The following is a 15,171-nucleotide window of genomic DNA, read 5'->3' on the forward strand; positions in this document are numbered from 1 at the left end:
TCACTTCCTTCTTCAACATATGTCTCTCCTCCGCTACCTTTCCCTCTGCCTTTAAACATGCCACGTTCATCCCCATACTAAAGAAACATTCTGCTGACCCACGCCTCACCTCGAATTTCAGACCTATCTCTCTTCTCTCTTTCCTCTCCAAGCTTCTCGAACGCCTTGCATACTCTCAACTTTCATCCTTCACCACTAATTTCTCTATCCTACCACCCTCCCAATCAGGCATTCGTCCTAAACACTCCACTGAAACTGCTCTCACCTCTATTCTGAACTCCCATCTTACTGCCCGCCATGCTAAACAATCCTCTATCCTTATTCTCCTTGATCTCTCTGCAGCCTTTGACACTGTTGATCACCCCCTCCTACTTCACCCTCTCTCCTCCTTTGGCTTCAAAGGCTCCGTGCTCAACTGGTTATCCTCTTACCTCTCCTCCTGCTCCTTTACAGTCTCCTGGGGTGGCCGGTCCTCTCCCAACTATCCTCTTGATTATGGTGTAACCCAAGTCTCTGTTCTAGGCCCTTTTCTCTTCTCTCTATACACCTCCCTCATTGCCCTTGTTATCTCCTCGTTTGGCATCTCTCACCACTTCTGTGCCGACGACACTCAACTCTTACTCTCCTTTTCCTCCTTCTCAACTGACCTCCACCTACAGCTCTCTTCCTGCCTCACTGCCATCAAGAACTGGATGTCTTACCGATTTCTCTCTCTTAACATTGACAAAACAGAAGTCTAATTTTTTCCCTCCAACTCTCTTCCCCCTCTCTCTCCTCCCCCTTTCATTCACTTCCCTTCCACCGATCTCCCAATCTCTTCTCAGGCTTGCAACCTAGGCGTTCTCTTCAACTCCTCTCTCTCCTTCTCCCAACACATCTCCCTCACTTCTCGCTCCTGCTGCTTCCACCTCTTCAATATTCGCAAAATCCGCCCCTCTCTAACTTTCCACGCTACTAAACTCTTAATCTCCTCCCTTATCTTCTCCCGCCTCTTCTACTGCTCTTCCTTACTCTTTGGACTCCCTAATTCTCAGCTTGCACCTCTTAAATCTATCTACCACTCTGCTGTACGCACCCTTTGTCTCCTTACCTCCCGTGATTCCATCTCTTCCTCTCTCTCCTACCTTGGCTGGCTTCCTTTTCACTCCCAACTTAAATTTCAATTTCTCTGTCTTGTCTTCAAATCTCTTCATGGTCTTGCCCCCCCTTATCTCTCCTCCCTTCTCTCCTTCTACTCTCCCTCCCGTTCCCTCCGATCTGCTGACCATTTCCTTCTCACTTCACCTCCTCCTCCCTGTGCCTCCTCCCGTTTTCGCTCCTTCCAGCTCTTAGCTCCTTTACACTGGAACACCCTTCCTCTTGCCATCCGTTCTTCCCCCACCTTCCCTTCATTCCGCACTTCCCTGAAATCTCTCCTTCTCCATCCTCCTCCTTGAATCCCCTACCCCCCTTCTACTTCCCCCTTCTTCTCTCTTTCCCTGACTCTCTCCTCTCCCCTCCTCTACCCCCTCTTCCTCCCTCCCTTTCCCCCTCTTGCCCTCCTCCTCCTTCACTCCACCCCCAACCTGTCCCATCTCCCTTTCCCCCCTCCCCTTTCAGTTAATTGCTCTTTCCATTGTTTTGTTGTTTGATTGATTCATATTGTTATGCTTCAACAGTTTAACGTTCATGTTTTATGTTGTTCTTTGTACAGCGCTTTGGCGTAAGGTGCTTTATAAATCAATAAAATACAATACAAATACTAAGAGTCTGGTCTCGCTGCAGCTTCAAGGGACACTTGCTACTTTAGTCAAGAACCAAGACTTCCCAAGGAGCAGTAAGAAGAACTCATCATTGGACCCTGGCTGAAGGTACAGTCTGCCTTACATCTTCAGCCAGTGAAGGAAGGCCAGGACCTCCAAAGAGGAAAGGAAGATCCCTCCCCTAAACATCTCACAGGAAACAGAGGGCGATACCGAATCCAGAAGACGCTCCAGCTGTTCCAGACCTGGTACCCAACCAACGTACAGCATGCCCTGGTAGACTCTGCAGAAAGCTTCAGAGGTGGGAAGTGCCAGAAGGTCCCTGGACCCAAAATCAAGGATAAGGAAGGCAGATGCCTGCAACATATTCCTCAGCTTTGGGCCAGCTGCCTTAAAGGATGACACAAGCCCATTGAAGAAGCTGGGACAAGTGCCTCGATGAGTATCTACCGATGTCCGCCTTAAAGGACATTTTGAAGCCAGTCGAGTTCCGTGAGCTGCAACCGACTGCAATGCTGACTGCTGTTAAACCGCAGCCTCTTAAAGACATTCTAGAAGTCTCAACCAGTGCTTCAGAACAGCTGACTAGCCCTAGGACAACCATTCCTGACCATGAGCCGCTGTGTAGGCCAGCCTGCAGCTGTTCATCTAACTTTGCTTGCTAAACTGTCTTGCAGCCTGATACCAGCAGCTGACTCCCATCTTGAACTCTGTTGCAGAATCCTGCAAAGCACATTGAAGCTGACTCATCTCTGTCAAGCACCAAGAACACTTACAGAACAATGCACATTGTGTTTCTGTACCCCTGGTTCTTCTTGGAAGGCTCATAGAGACATTTTAAGACTTGTTGCTCCCTTTGTGCTGAAGCCAAGTAACCTTGAACGGTTGCAATTATTTACCATACCAACTACACTCCTGTCAGTATCCCGAGTGCATCCCTTCTCCTTTTTTGAAACTATCTGTGCTCTGCATTCCACTACAAGGTGGGTTGTATTTCATAGTGTTGCTAGAACTGTCTGTTGTGATAATAATAAAGTAGATATCGTTATACAACCTTGACTGAACAGTCCCTTTATCATTGGGCAATACTGGTATTTTCGCTTTGTTGCAACTAACCAATGATCCATGACCTTGCAGAGATAAGCCTGCCGTTTTGTCCACCTTACCAAAATTGGAGAAGGAGGTTTATAATTTGCTTCTGTTTCCAATCTGTTTGGATCCCTTCTGATGTACTAGAGGTGTGGAGTCTGGCTGCAGAGATTAAAATAGGAGACAAGAATCCCCAACAACCTTTCATATGAAACTGTGTCAACCTGAATCCAGCTCCCACCCTCAGTATCTATGACACGGAACTATCATGTCTGGGACTGCATGTTTACAGTAGTTCACCCCACAGGAGGACTCCATTCATAAGATATGAGAACATGGTTTGCAGGAGCCAGAGAGTCTGGTCTCTCTGCAGCTTCAAGGGAGACCTGCCGATTTAAACAGGAATTATAGAGCGATCCATTAACCAGAGAGACCAAGGTCGGACTGGGACAAGAAATAGGCCCGGTCACCCAAAAAAAAGTGACCCACCGCTCACCTCAAAAAAAGTGGCCCACCCCTCGCCTCATGACCCTAGACCTCTGATGACATCACCGGAAGTGATGTAATTTGACCCCACCCCAAGATGACATCCCGGGAAGTGATGAAGCATGACCTTTCACCCCTTGACAAAACAGGACGTGGCATCAATTAGCATAGTTCCCAAGTACACTAAATCACTGTGAATCCAAGCAGATGTCCAAGGCCAAATGATAATATGTTATTGTATAGCACTTATGCTTAAGCTCTTTTTTATAGAACAAATATGCAGACAATAATACAATATCACCCAACCTGCGTTGTACTCGTTTATCGACCTAAGAAGGATGAAAGGCTTTTTGAAAATAAAATAAAAAGAATTGAAAATAAATTAAAAAAAATCAATTTTCTTTTCTTCCAACCCGGCCCAGTAATGGCCAGAAACCGTCCCCCACTCCCCAGGGACGATTTTGGCCCGGCCACGGGCCGAAAGGCAGAGGGGCCAATCCAACCCTGAGGGAGACTCTTTGATCCATAACAGACAGGAAGATGGGTGGGACTTAGTATCACATGCTTTCACCCCTTTACCTTTCCTGTTGCAAAGCACTCTGGTTATGACCTCATGCATACAGGAGATTCTTGGTGGGGACCCCAGGACTGGCTCATTAAGGCAGGTTTAGCCTGCAGCAATCACTGTGGCCCATTGGCTTTAAAAGAGAGCTGAGCCCCTCTTTTGACAGATAATCTGAAGACGTCACATGGAGTAGCAAGAAGAACTCAACATTGGACCTTGGCTGAAGGTACAGTGTGCCGTACATCTTCTGCCAGTGAAGGAAGGCCAGGATCTCCAAAGAGGAAAGTAAGATCCCTCCCATAAACATCTCCTAGGGAACAGAGGGAGATACTGAATCAAGAGGACCCTCCAGCTGCTCCAACCTGGTACCCAGCCAGCACACAGCATGCCCTGGTAGGCTCTGCAGCATGCGTCCTAGGTGGGAAGTACCAGAAGGTCCCTGAACCTGAAACCAAGAATAAGGCAGCTGCCTGCAACACACTCCTCAGCTTTGGGCCATCCGCATTAAAGGACAGCACATGCCCATTAAAGAAGCAGGGAGAAGTGCTTCGACAAGCATCTACCCATGTCCGCCTTAAGGACATTTTCAAGCCAGTCGAGTTCCTCGAGCAGCAACCGACTGCAGCGCTGACCATTGTTATGCCGCAGTCGCTTAAAGTCTCTGAGACCTTTTGACCAGTGCTTCAGAACTGCCAACCATCACTAAGACAATGATTTCAGACCAAGAGCCGCTGTGTAGGCCAGCTTGCATCTGTTCATCTAGCTTTGCTTGCTAAACTGTCTTGCCGCCTGTTTCCAGCAGCGGACTTCCATCTTGAACTCTGTTGCAGAATCCTGAAAAGTGCACTGAAACAGACTCGACCCTGTGGAGCTGCAAGAACACCCACAGTACAAGGCACATTGTGGTTCTGTCTCCCTGGCCATTCCTGGAAGGCCAACCCAATAGAGACATTTTAAGACTTGTTGCTGTCTTTGTACTGAAGCCAAGTAATGTTGAACTGTTGCGATTATTTACCACATCGACTACCCTCCTGTCAGCATCCAGAGTGCATCCTTTCTCCTTCTTTGAAACTGTGTGTGCTCTGCATTCCTCTACAGGTTGGGTTGTATTTCATAGTGTTGCTAGAACTGTCTGTTGTGATAATAATAAAGTGGATATGTTTGTACATCCTTGACTGGACAGTCCCTTTTATCAGTGGGTAATCATTATTTTCGCTCTGTTGCCACTAAGCAACGATCAATGACCTTTTGGAGATAAGCCTTCCATCCCATCCACATTACCAAAATTGGACAAGGAGGTTTATAATTTGCTTGTGTTTCCAATCTGTTTGGATACCTTCTGATATAAGAGTCATGGGGCTGATTGATGGTTTAGAAATAATGGTGCCCCAGAAGTTGATTAGTCACATAAGCATATACCCTCATGCTCAGTTTCTAGTGCTTAATTACTACTCAAATTAATCAGATATTGGTTGTGTGATGGGTTTGCACAATGGGCTTGTGATGTGCTCAAGCATAGCCTTGAAGCTTGGAGAATTGTCTGTTAGGTGTTACCTTAACTTGACAGAAAACAAAGGCATACATTTGAAATTGTCTAACTGATAGTCAGAAGTGACAAAGCCCAAAATGTACCGTATAAAAATGTAAATGAGGTGGAAACAAAGGGGGAGAGAAATCAGGTGTGTGGCTTGTCCCTCAAAATGCCATAATTACATGGCTTGATACCAGGGGGCTAGCGTAATATTCTGTTACAATATTGCAATATATTGTCTGAGAGTTCAGCTGCTACATATCTCAGAGTTTCCAGAGAGGGCGAAGTGTATATTGCATGACTTTCACCTCATGAGGTTATTACACACTTGTTGCTTGTATAGCGATTTTTACCACAGTAAAGCCACTGTCAAAGAATGGCACCTTTGAAGGTGTATAGCCAAATAGCCTAAGATTCTTTTTACATGTTATATATATAATGATGAGGGAAAATCTGTCTCTGGAAGTGTGGTGTGCTAATCAGTCCCCACCATCATGATGCTCAATGCTGAAAAGTATTGTGCAAACACATAACTTCACTGAGCCTGTCTACTGCTAACGCTCAGCAGCTGCATTGTAGTTTGCAAACATGCCGGTTACACAGTGACACGTGCATTCCTACCATCAGCCATGTGGAAACCAACGTTTCAACAGCCAGGGACTGCCTTGCCCTGTTCAAAAATTCTATAACTGTGTGCTCCCGACTCGTGGTGGCAGATTAAGCTCTAAATATAAGCAATTTCTATTTTTGACATGATGGCCCCGGGGACCTACAATTTTACTGGCTAAAACCTATTTCTGTCATATTGTGAGTTGCTTGCTAAAGACTCATTAAATTGACATGGCCTTATGTGTATCAGCGTTTAGTGCTGGTTTTTACCCAAATCACACATTTGGGACAAGCAGAGAAAATCCCCCTTTTGATCACTCTGAGAAGGCATTCCACCTTCAAAAGAAGACTGGAATTCTCCTGAGAGGGAAAGCTGGGTACCACTGCTTCAAAGGAGAGCCCCCCAGGGCAATGAAGAGCTCACGCCAGTATAGCAATGAACAGAGCCACTTTGATGCAGTGCGGACAGGAGATAGGGTGTAGTTAGAGTAGCCAGGAGAGAGGCACGACTACACAGAAGAGTACCACCATCTTGGATTCTTCCAGGGATCCCACACTTTCTGTGCCTCCTCCTCACTTCCTGCAGACAATGCACTCTGGAACTGATATCAACAGACAAAAGAGTCTGAACACAGCAGCCAGGATTGGACTGTTAAGGATTTCAATCAGGCGATACACCCTGGATTCAGCCTAGTATGCAGTGCACAACTGAAATGCTTATTTTGTTATATATAGGTTCAATATTTGAGAGATACACCACTCATATCACACCCCCTTTTCAAATACCCCGGGTCACAATGGACCAGGAACCGGGCTGGTAGGTAAAGGTAATATTTATTTATTTATTTAGAAATTCAAGAAAATCACACACTTTTTAATATATGGGGCAGCAATCACCAATGTGGTGATAAGAACAATATAAATGTAAGCAATGCGCTTAGTTTAAACTTCTATTGACACAACTACAAAACACTAGGGAATATGAGCACTTTTGATTTTAGGTAAGATAGCACTGGAGTTAGAATTTCCCCCTGCAACGTTCCCTCAACTCACAAATAATCAATTTTAAGTGGATAAACAGAATCAGCAGGTAATCAGGAATGACAAATAAGATACCAAATAGAAATCTGACTTTCCCTGCCCAAACAAGAGAGAAAAATGGATTTAAACCCTGGCAATGCTAAAATGACACTCGGAAATGGATGGATAAACAATGAATATGTCTAAAACTCTTGAAACAAAAACAATTGTTTACTGGAGCAACACTGGAAAGATACTAGCAATCAAAAGCAATGTATTCAGCAAAAGCATAAAATTCGAAATTGAATGGAAGATTGAAAACCGTCTATAACCAAAATGACACGTCGTAAAATTACACACTTTTGCAAATCCCATCTGAATTTACTAAAACGGTTTTTAAAAAAACGGGTGAAATGGGTTGGGGGTAGCTATGGATCCTAGGTACAATATGAAAGTGAAATGAGGTCTCTAGCTGTTAAATTGAGTGAGTTATGTGAGATAGAATGAGGTGCGTTTTTGGAAAAATAAAGGCGCGAAAAAGGAACATAAATACATTTTGACAAGGACAGTTTTACTCTACACTAGGGCATTCAGGCTAGGCTACCAGCTTGAGACAGAGTAAGCTCCGGAGTTGATCTGCGGAATCCACCCTAGCACCTCCGCGCCCGCCCTGGCGGATCCAGTCCGATCCACCGAGGGAGGACTATGGACTTAGGATTTCACAAGACAAAATTATTAAAGATATTGGCGCTAGCACAGTGAATCAAAGTAGGGTAGCAAGAATGATTATGACAATATTACAATTATCAGGATAAAGATAGGATGACTTAGAGATTGGGATGGAACAAAGCAAGGCAAGGCTTACTATGTTTCTATGGTTCCTATTGATACTCACAGTCCACTTTTAGTTTGGGTTTTGGACAGTAGGCGGTTCTGGTCGCCACACGGGTCTGGTCTAACACAGGAGAGCTGCACCAACTCAGTGGGACAGGGTCAGTTGGGCAGGGACTGGATACCAAAGGACAGTTCTTCTGGACTGGCAATTCTGGTTACTGGGTCCTATAGAGCATCAGGATAGCAGGATAGCAGTGAGTGGCAGCAAGCCAGGTAAATTCAGGATGTTTCCCCAAAACGCCACAGCGCTTCTCTTGGTTATGGGGATTATTTTAGAATTGAGGACTAGCTGAAGCAGGATCAGCAATTGCTTGGCCTTGTGGTTGGGATCTGGAGCTTAGATGAATAGATGCAAGATGAAGACAGGAACAGACAGGAACAGGACGCCAGAGTAGGAATCAGGAATCAGTGTGTGTCCTGAGTTCTAGTCAGGGGCCCTTATTTATAATGCCAAATTACATCATTACAATATATGACAGGGGCAAGATTCACTACCCACACCCCTAACAATAGGATTGGGCAAGGGCATAGTCTCCGCCTTGCTCACAATTGGTTGGATATCAGAAAAGTGATGTCATGTTTATGAGGTGATTTTTACTGTATCTAGAAACTCCCACATTTCCTTTACTGAAAATCCAATTTTGCTAAAAACAGATATTTATGCAGTTGCCACCTCTTAGTAAATCAGATACACAGGTTACATATTTTGTGCAGCACAAATTAGTCCAAACCACCAGTCTGTGCGACCTTGTTTCATCTTTCTGAGACATTTTGGTAATTTTACACATTAAAGATTTGGCCCACAATTCCCCAATTTTACACACAGATGCGAATTGTCCCCAGGGATGTATGTACAAAATTTGACCTTTGCAACATGGATGCTTTTCTGGTAATACAACATATATCACCGTTTCTGTCCAGAGTGTGTCACGAAATGTTACCAAGTTTTCAAACACAGCCCCATATCCACTTTTACAGTGTGAAAATTCCAACTTTTTACAAATTTTGACAGCTGAGATATGTCTTTTTAAAGTTCTTTCTAAAATAGCCTTAAGACAAATGTGAGTCATTATCTGTCATTTTTTCTTCCCAGCTAACACCAAATGGCAGTTTCATCCAAGCAAGATGGGGGGCCTCTCTCTTAATTGAAGGTTTTATTGCCCTTCACACTTGACAGGTGAGTGCCCCAGGTCTGCTATTGTCCCATCCTGGAGCAAAGATGAATGTCTGATGATCATGTGAACTGTCATTGTCCTTTCCCAGTCAATTATTTCAAGCTGGTACTTCGCACCTAAGTGTCCTGGATTTAGGGTGTATCTCCCTTCCTAGGAGGAGTTTCATAGCTGGCAACTGCAATTACAGGTTTCTGAGTGCTTGCAACTCCAGCCTATGTGTTTTAAACTGTTTAATTTCTTACTTTGTCTGAATTAAACCAATCTATAACAGAAGATATCCTATGTGTGTATTGTCACCATTAACATAACTCCTTTACATTGCTAAGTAAGCAGGCTTTCATTAACAATTGAGTTTTAAATATGTCATTTTTTTCTCTTCAGTCAGCACAGCCCATTTTTCCACATGTGTCAAAAACGGCTATCATTTCTTTCTTTAATTCGGTTTGCAGCTCCTCAGATTGCCACTGTCTTGACAGCTGTAGTCATTTTCCTTGCAGCAGGACTCTTATCTAAAGTATAGATACCATTCTACTTGACCTGGCTCAGAGGGTAAAAAGTCTCTTTGAACTGCTGCTCCTGGATACATTTTGTCAAGAAATGAATGCGTGTTTCCCGTGCGAGTGAAAATGAAGTTGCTTTTGATTTCTGTGAGAGTTGGTGTTAACTGGGCCTTTTTACTCACAGTGGTTTCAGAATGAAAGATGAAATTGGCATCAAAGCAGCATTCTGAAAGGGTGAACACGGTTTCATTTTGAAGGGGATTTTGGCTTTTGCAGCAATGGCAGGCTTTCCTTTTCACTTGATTCCATGTATGTTTCAGAACACACTGGCATATTTTTCCGTGTGTCCCCTTGTTCCATTGTGCCCAAAGTGTGTGAGGCAAAAAGGTGCAACCAGTTTTCTGTTGTTGCTGCCAAAAGCAGTTTTGAGGTCCTGGTGCGCACAGGAGCCAGTGCAGCCAAGTTACTGTTTCTTGCGCACATGTAGCTCAGTGATGTAAGGCAATGCCGTTGAGTGGGTCAATATATCCCACAGGACACCTTACAGAAGAAAATAAGGGAACCGCTCTCTGGTGGCAGTTTGCCTATTTCCAAAGTGATAAAGTCAAAGACTTCCAAGAAAGAAACAAAACCTTTTCCTCAACCTCTGAGATTAATATTTGGTTTTATAGGATGTTTTAATTGGGTAGCAACTAGTTTGTGGGAATTGTCCACCCACCCCAAATGAGGCATTCACAATGTGTATTTATTGAGTGAAGTTATTTTTATGAACCTGAGATCCCCACTTTCAAAATATTGATTACCTACGGCCTCCCTCCCCTTTTGAGGCAAGAAACACACATGGTTGCCCACAAGGTTTATTTATTAATTAAATATAACTTATTGAATCATTTAATTATAAACAAATGATGTCAATAGTGACTCCCATGAAGAATGATCAAAACACTAGTCACCTCAATTTTCAGTGCTACATTTACAGGAATAGTTGTACCTTTGGTTTACACTGAGCTACCATCCACCATGCATTGAAACGTGTATTAGAATGAGAATAATGCTGTAATTTTATAGAAAACTAAATGAAGTCAGAACCTCCTTGCCTATCTAAGCTGCTCTACCTCATTGAAATAAACATACACGACTCCCCTCTACGTAATAGGCATGTGAGCATCTCAAACGCATTCCAGAAACTCACTTTAAAGGGCATGTTGCTTAACACTCCTGCTTGTAAATTGCTTGCAAAAAGGAAAATGTATGTTTAGCATGAATGTTTGCTTGATTCCCTTCAGTGGTTTTTCTTTTGTATTAATGTGTAAAAATGTGCATTTGTGATTTTTAATTGACAACTTAAAGATGAGAAAATGGGTAACGTTTAATCACACTTTACCCTTTGTTTTGAATGATTCGGCTTGAGTAACAGAACTCTGCTTGGTAATGTAACCAGGAAATGACTTGAATTACCTTTTTTTTCTAGGTTTGTCCACCGTGAGATATTCTTTGACCGCCAGAATACTACTTCTGTGCTTGATCATTGCACAGAGAATGAGGCTGGGGATTTCCCATTATACACACTATATGATCTATTCTATCAAATCTACAATTCCAGAAGCACATACACTTCTGAAATATTTGTTTTTATTTTTGAGGATGTATTGGGATTTAATATATTCCCCTTGAGAGTGTTGCTGCCCTTAGAATGATTTACCCTTAATATACTTACATATGACTTTATTTCAGCTGTGTCATAGACAGGTGGGCACCATCCTAAGGACTTGTTCAATTCCCCCCAGAAACAGGTGGGCATCAGTCAGAAAGATTATGGGCCTCATTACACGGATGGCGCTAAGGGATTACCGGCACCAGTGAGGGCACCGGTGCCGGTAATCCCTTAGCGCCATACTACGAGGTCCCTCAGTGGGTCCCGTCCTTAACGTGTGGCCAGACCACACGTTAAGGAAGGGACCCGCTGAGGGACTTCAGGGCAAATAACGTTACCGCTAATAGCGGTACCGTTATTTGCTCCTTCCCCATTCCCATTGAGCCCTATGGGGGCTCAAATGGGAATGGGGAAGGGCCTTGGTGAATGGGGAATTACCGCCCCGCCAACCTTGGAATGGGGCGGTTATTCCCCATTCACCAAGGCGGAATCGGTAAAATACCGGCGGCAACCATGGCGCTACTAGCGCCATGGTTACGGCCGTCTGTGTAATGAGGCCCCATGTCTTTTTCCCTTCTCAGCCTGGTTTTCCTCTTTCTCTTTAATGCATGTCTGCTGTCTCTTCCACTCAAGAAGGCCTGGGGTATAAATTGCAATGACATATTAATAACATCAAAAGGGTCCAAAGGAATACAGTCTCTCTGATTCTCCTTTATCTTGTCAATTTTCCTTTCTCTCCTTCCCATTGGTCAGCCAGTCAGATAGTCAGTGAGCGAGTGAGCCACGACCCAGAATAAATAGGTTTGAACTTTTATAGATCAGAAACCACCCTCTTTCGAGGTGTGTATCATTTTTTTAATCTAATTGGTCAGAGTATGTGATTGACAGTGTTCCAAACGTGATATCACACTATACATTTACAAAAAAAATCCATTACCACTTTAGAATAATGGGCTTGCCGGCACAAACTGTAGGAGACAAGAATCAAACCATTTCTGCATGAAAATGTCAGGATTTGCCTAATTTACAAAATTAATATAATATCAAAACAACATTTTTCACATTCTGCTGATAAAGCTTTTCACCTTTAACAATAAAAAAGTAACTCTCTATGACATTTCATAAAGGTTATAAACAGAAATATGATCCTATATGTAAAATTCAACAGGCAGTTTACTTTACTTACAACATATTAAATGGAATCCTCGGTTCCTGTACTGATAGAAAGCCATATGACAACTGTTTTTTGTGGCTCAGGGTGTGGGCCAGTTATGACTCCTGAGAATGTGCTCATCATGGGACCACTGTCCGATAGCTCTTTGAAGGATAGGTCTGGAAAGGGCGTTTATGACAGTCCCACCCCATGAGTGGTTCCAGCATCTGGCTGCCCCTTGTATCAGGGCCCAGGTATCTAAAGTTGTGAAGTTCCTTGTCCTGGCTGATGAGAAGATTTGATTGTTTGAGAGGAGACTACTGAGCAGGCTGCAGCTCACATTTCTTTAAAATGTGGCGCTTTTCTCTGCACCCTTCTATTTGATGTAGCTTTCCCTACACATTGATATGTTGACTAGACAAAGGCCTCCTGCAACCTGAGATCACTGGTATCCACAATCCTGCTCATTGGAGGTGACAGTCCCTCCAAGTTTTCTATTGGCTGGGAACTGCAGAACAAGGATTCACCTGGCCCATGGAGACTCTGGATGATGTCCCACAGAAGCCAGAAGTCAGGAACCAGCTGTGGGCAATGTGTGCCTACTTTCATATGCTTTTGAGTAGGCTTAACCACTTTGAATCACTCCTTTGAGCTGGAGCAAGCAACTGGAGTCAAAGGAATCATCTCAACCTATCTCATCACCAGCACGACGCACTGGAAGAAACCACCCCAATGCTGAATCTACCTGCTACTGTCCATTGTCTTGACCCATCTTGATGCCACCTCGACTTGCTAGAAACCATTAATTTAGCCCATCTCAATGCTGACTTACTGGCAAGAAGTGCCTAGAAACCTTTCTCAATATTGCTGTGATACAAGAACAAGCCTAAAAGTTATTTTAAGTGGTTCTGTCCTCCTGACCTGCATTACAGTTCCCTACTGACATTTTAAGACCCCACACCTTATCTTTTAAAGACCTTCTTCATTGAACTTGACTTTGCTTTTGCAAATATTGCCTGTGGCTCCCTGTACCATATAGTGTTTTTTAATAAGCCTGTTTTTAGTTTCAGTTTATTTAAAGGACTCATATTTGTATAGAATCATGGTTGAACAAAAACAAAGAGGGCGATGGCTGGAAGTTTTGGAATGAATCTTAACCTCTGGCATTGCTCTGGGCAATCCTCCAGACCATCGTTCTTCACCTGCCAAGCCATTACAGAAGGGGAAAGACCATATGCAAATCAGGCTTGGTCCCACCTCAAAAGGGGCAGTCCAGCCCGAACTGCTAATTCACATCCCTTCTGCACGAGACCACAAGCATCCCCAAACATGTTTCAGCCTTGTTGTGCCTCATCAGTCAGGAGTAGCTTGGGTCTCTAGGCCCAGCAGGCATGGGACCCACGTCTGGGCATTCCTGTCCCACTCAGGGTGACAAAGCAAAAACAAAGAGGTGATGGCTGGAAGGTTTAGAATGAATCATAACCTCTGTCATTGCTCTGGGCAACCCCCAGACCATTGTTCTTTGCCTGCCAAGCCATTACAGAAGGGGAAAGACCATATGCAAATCAGGCTCCCGAAAAGGAGGGGTCCAGCCCGAACTGCTGGTTAAGATTTATGTGATTGACTTCAGCCATTTTTACAATTTTTAATATTAGAGATTTCTTCTATAAAGGGGTTATAGGTAGGACTAATAAGATATCGCCAAGATTTTTCTGCTGATGCATAATACTACTTTTATAATCTGTGAGTTCCCATCCCCTGTCTATTAGAGCTCTAGATCCATGTTTCCAGTAGATCCTAATTTAATCAATATCTTTCATTCTGAGAAAAAATCTGTTTAGGTTTGTTGGTACTGATTGAAAAAGGACTAAATATTTTGAAATGGCTAATTGGGCTTCCACTATTAAAAGGGGTTTCCACCATGTATATAGTTGTCTTGAGATCTTACTCAACAGTGGTTAAAAATGAAGCAAATACAGATCCTCAAAGAGATCATAGAACATTATTCCTAGATATCTTGTACATTAACATTTGGATTATAAATCTTTTCAAGATTGATTTGATACATTTGTATAGCGCACTGAACAAACTCTAGGCACAGAATGAAACACTGAATCTAGAAGCTCTGAGAGGAAATCAAACTAAGAAGAGTTAACACAATCAGAGAGCACCACCCAGTGGAGTAACTACCCATCAATCACTTAAACATGCAGTTTTTTAGGGTCTCACAGAACTGAGACAGGGATTTCAGGATGAGAATCTGCATTGGAAGACTGTTCCACACATTGGGACCCCCTGAGCACACAGTTTGTAGGGGGAATTACCAACAGCAATTTATCCCCTGACCACAGCCGGCGAGTAGGTTGATAGCTGCAGATTTTATTTGCGGGTATAGTGGAGTCAAGGTAGTTAAACATTTAAAGTCTAAACTAAGGAATTTAAAATTGATGCTGTCCTTGACTGTAAGCCAATGCAAAGAACGCTGTAGACTTGCCAAATTCATCCTAGATTTTTTTTATTTTAGAAGCATACAATATTTTTGAACCCAGCAAACAGGATGGATGAGGATTCCGCTTAGGGCCAAGAAGGTGTTTGGGCCCGAACAGCGCTACTTCGGTTTTACTAGCATTAAGTTGAAGCCAGTTGGAGGTAGTGCAAACAGTGCATCATTGGTATGATTAAAATTATTTTCCATTAGCAACAGGACCCCAGATTTTGAGGTAAGGTAGGTTTATCTGTATTCACCAAGATCA

This window comes from Ambystoma mexicanum, chromosome 6q (genome assembly GCF_040938575.1).
Source record: "Ambystoma mexicanum isolate Mex_15411 chromosome 6q, UKY_AmexF1_1, whole genome shotgun sequence".
Taxonomy (NCBI): domain Eukaryota; kingdom Metazoa; phylum Chordata; class Amphibia; order Caudata; family Ambystomatidae; genus Ambystoma; species Ambystoma mexicanum.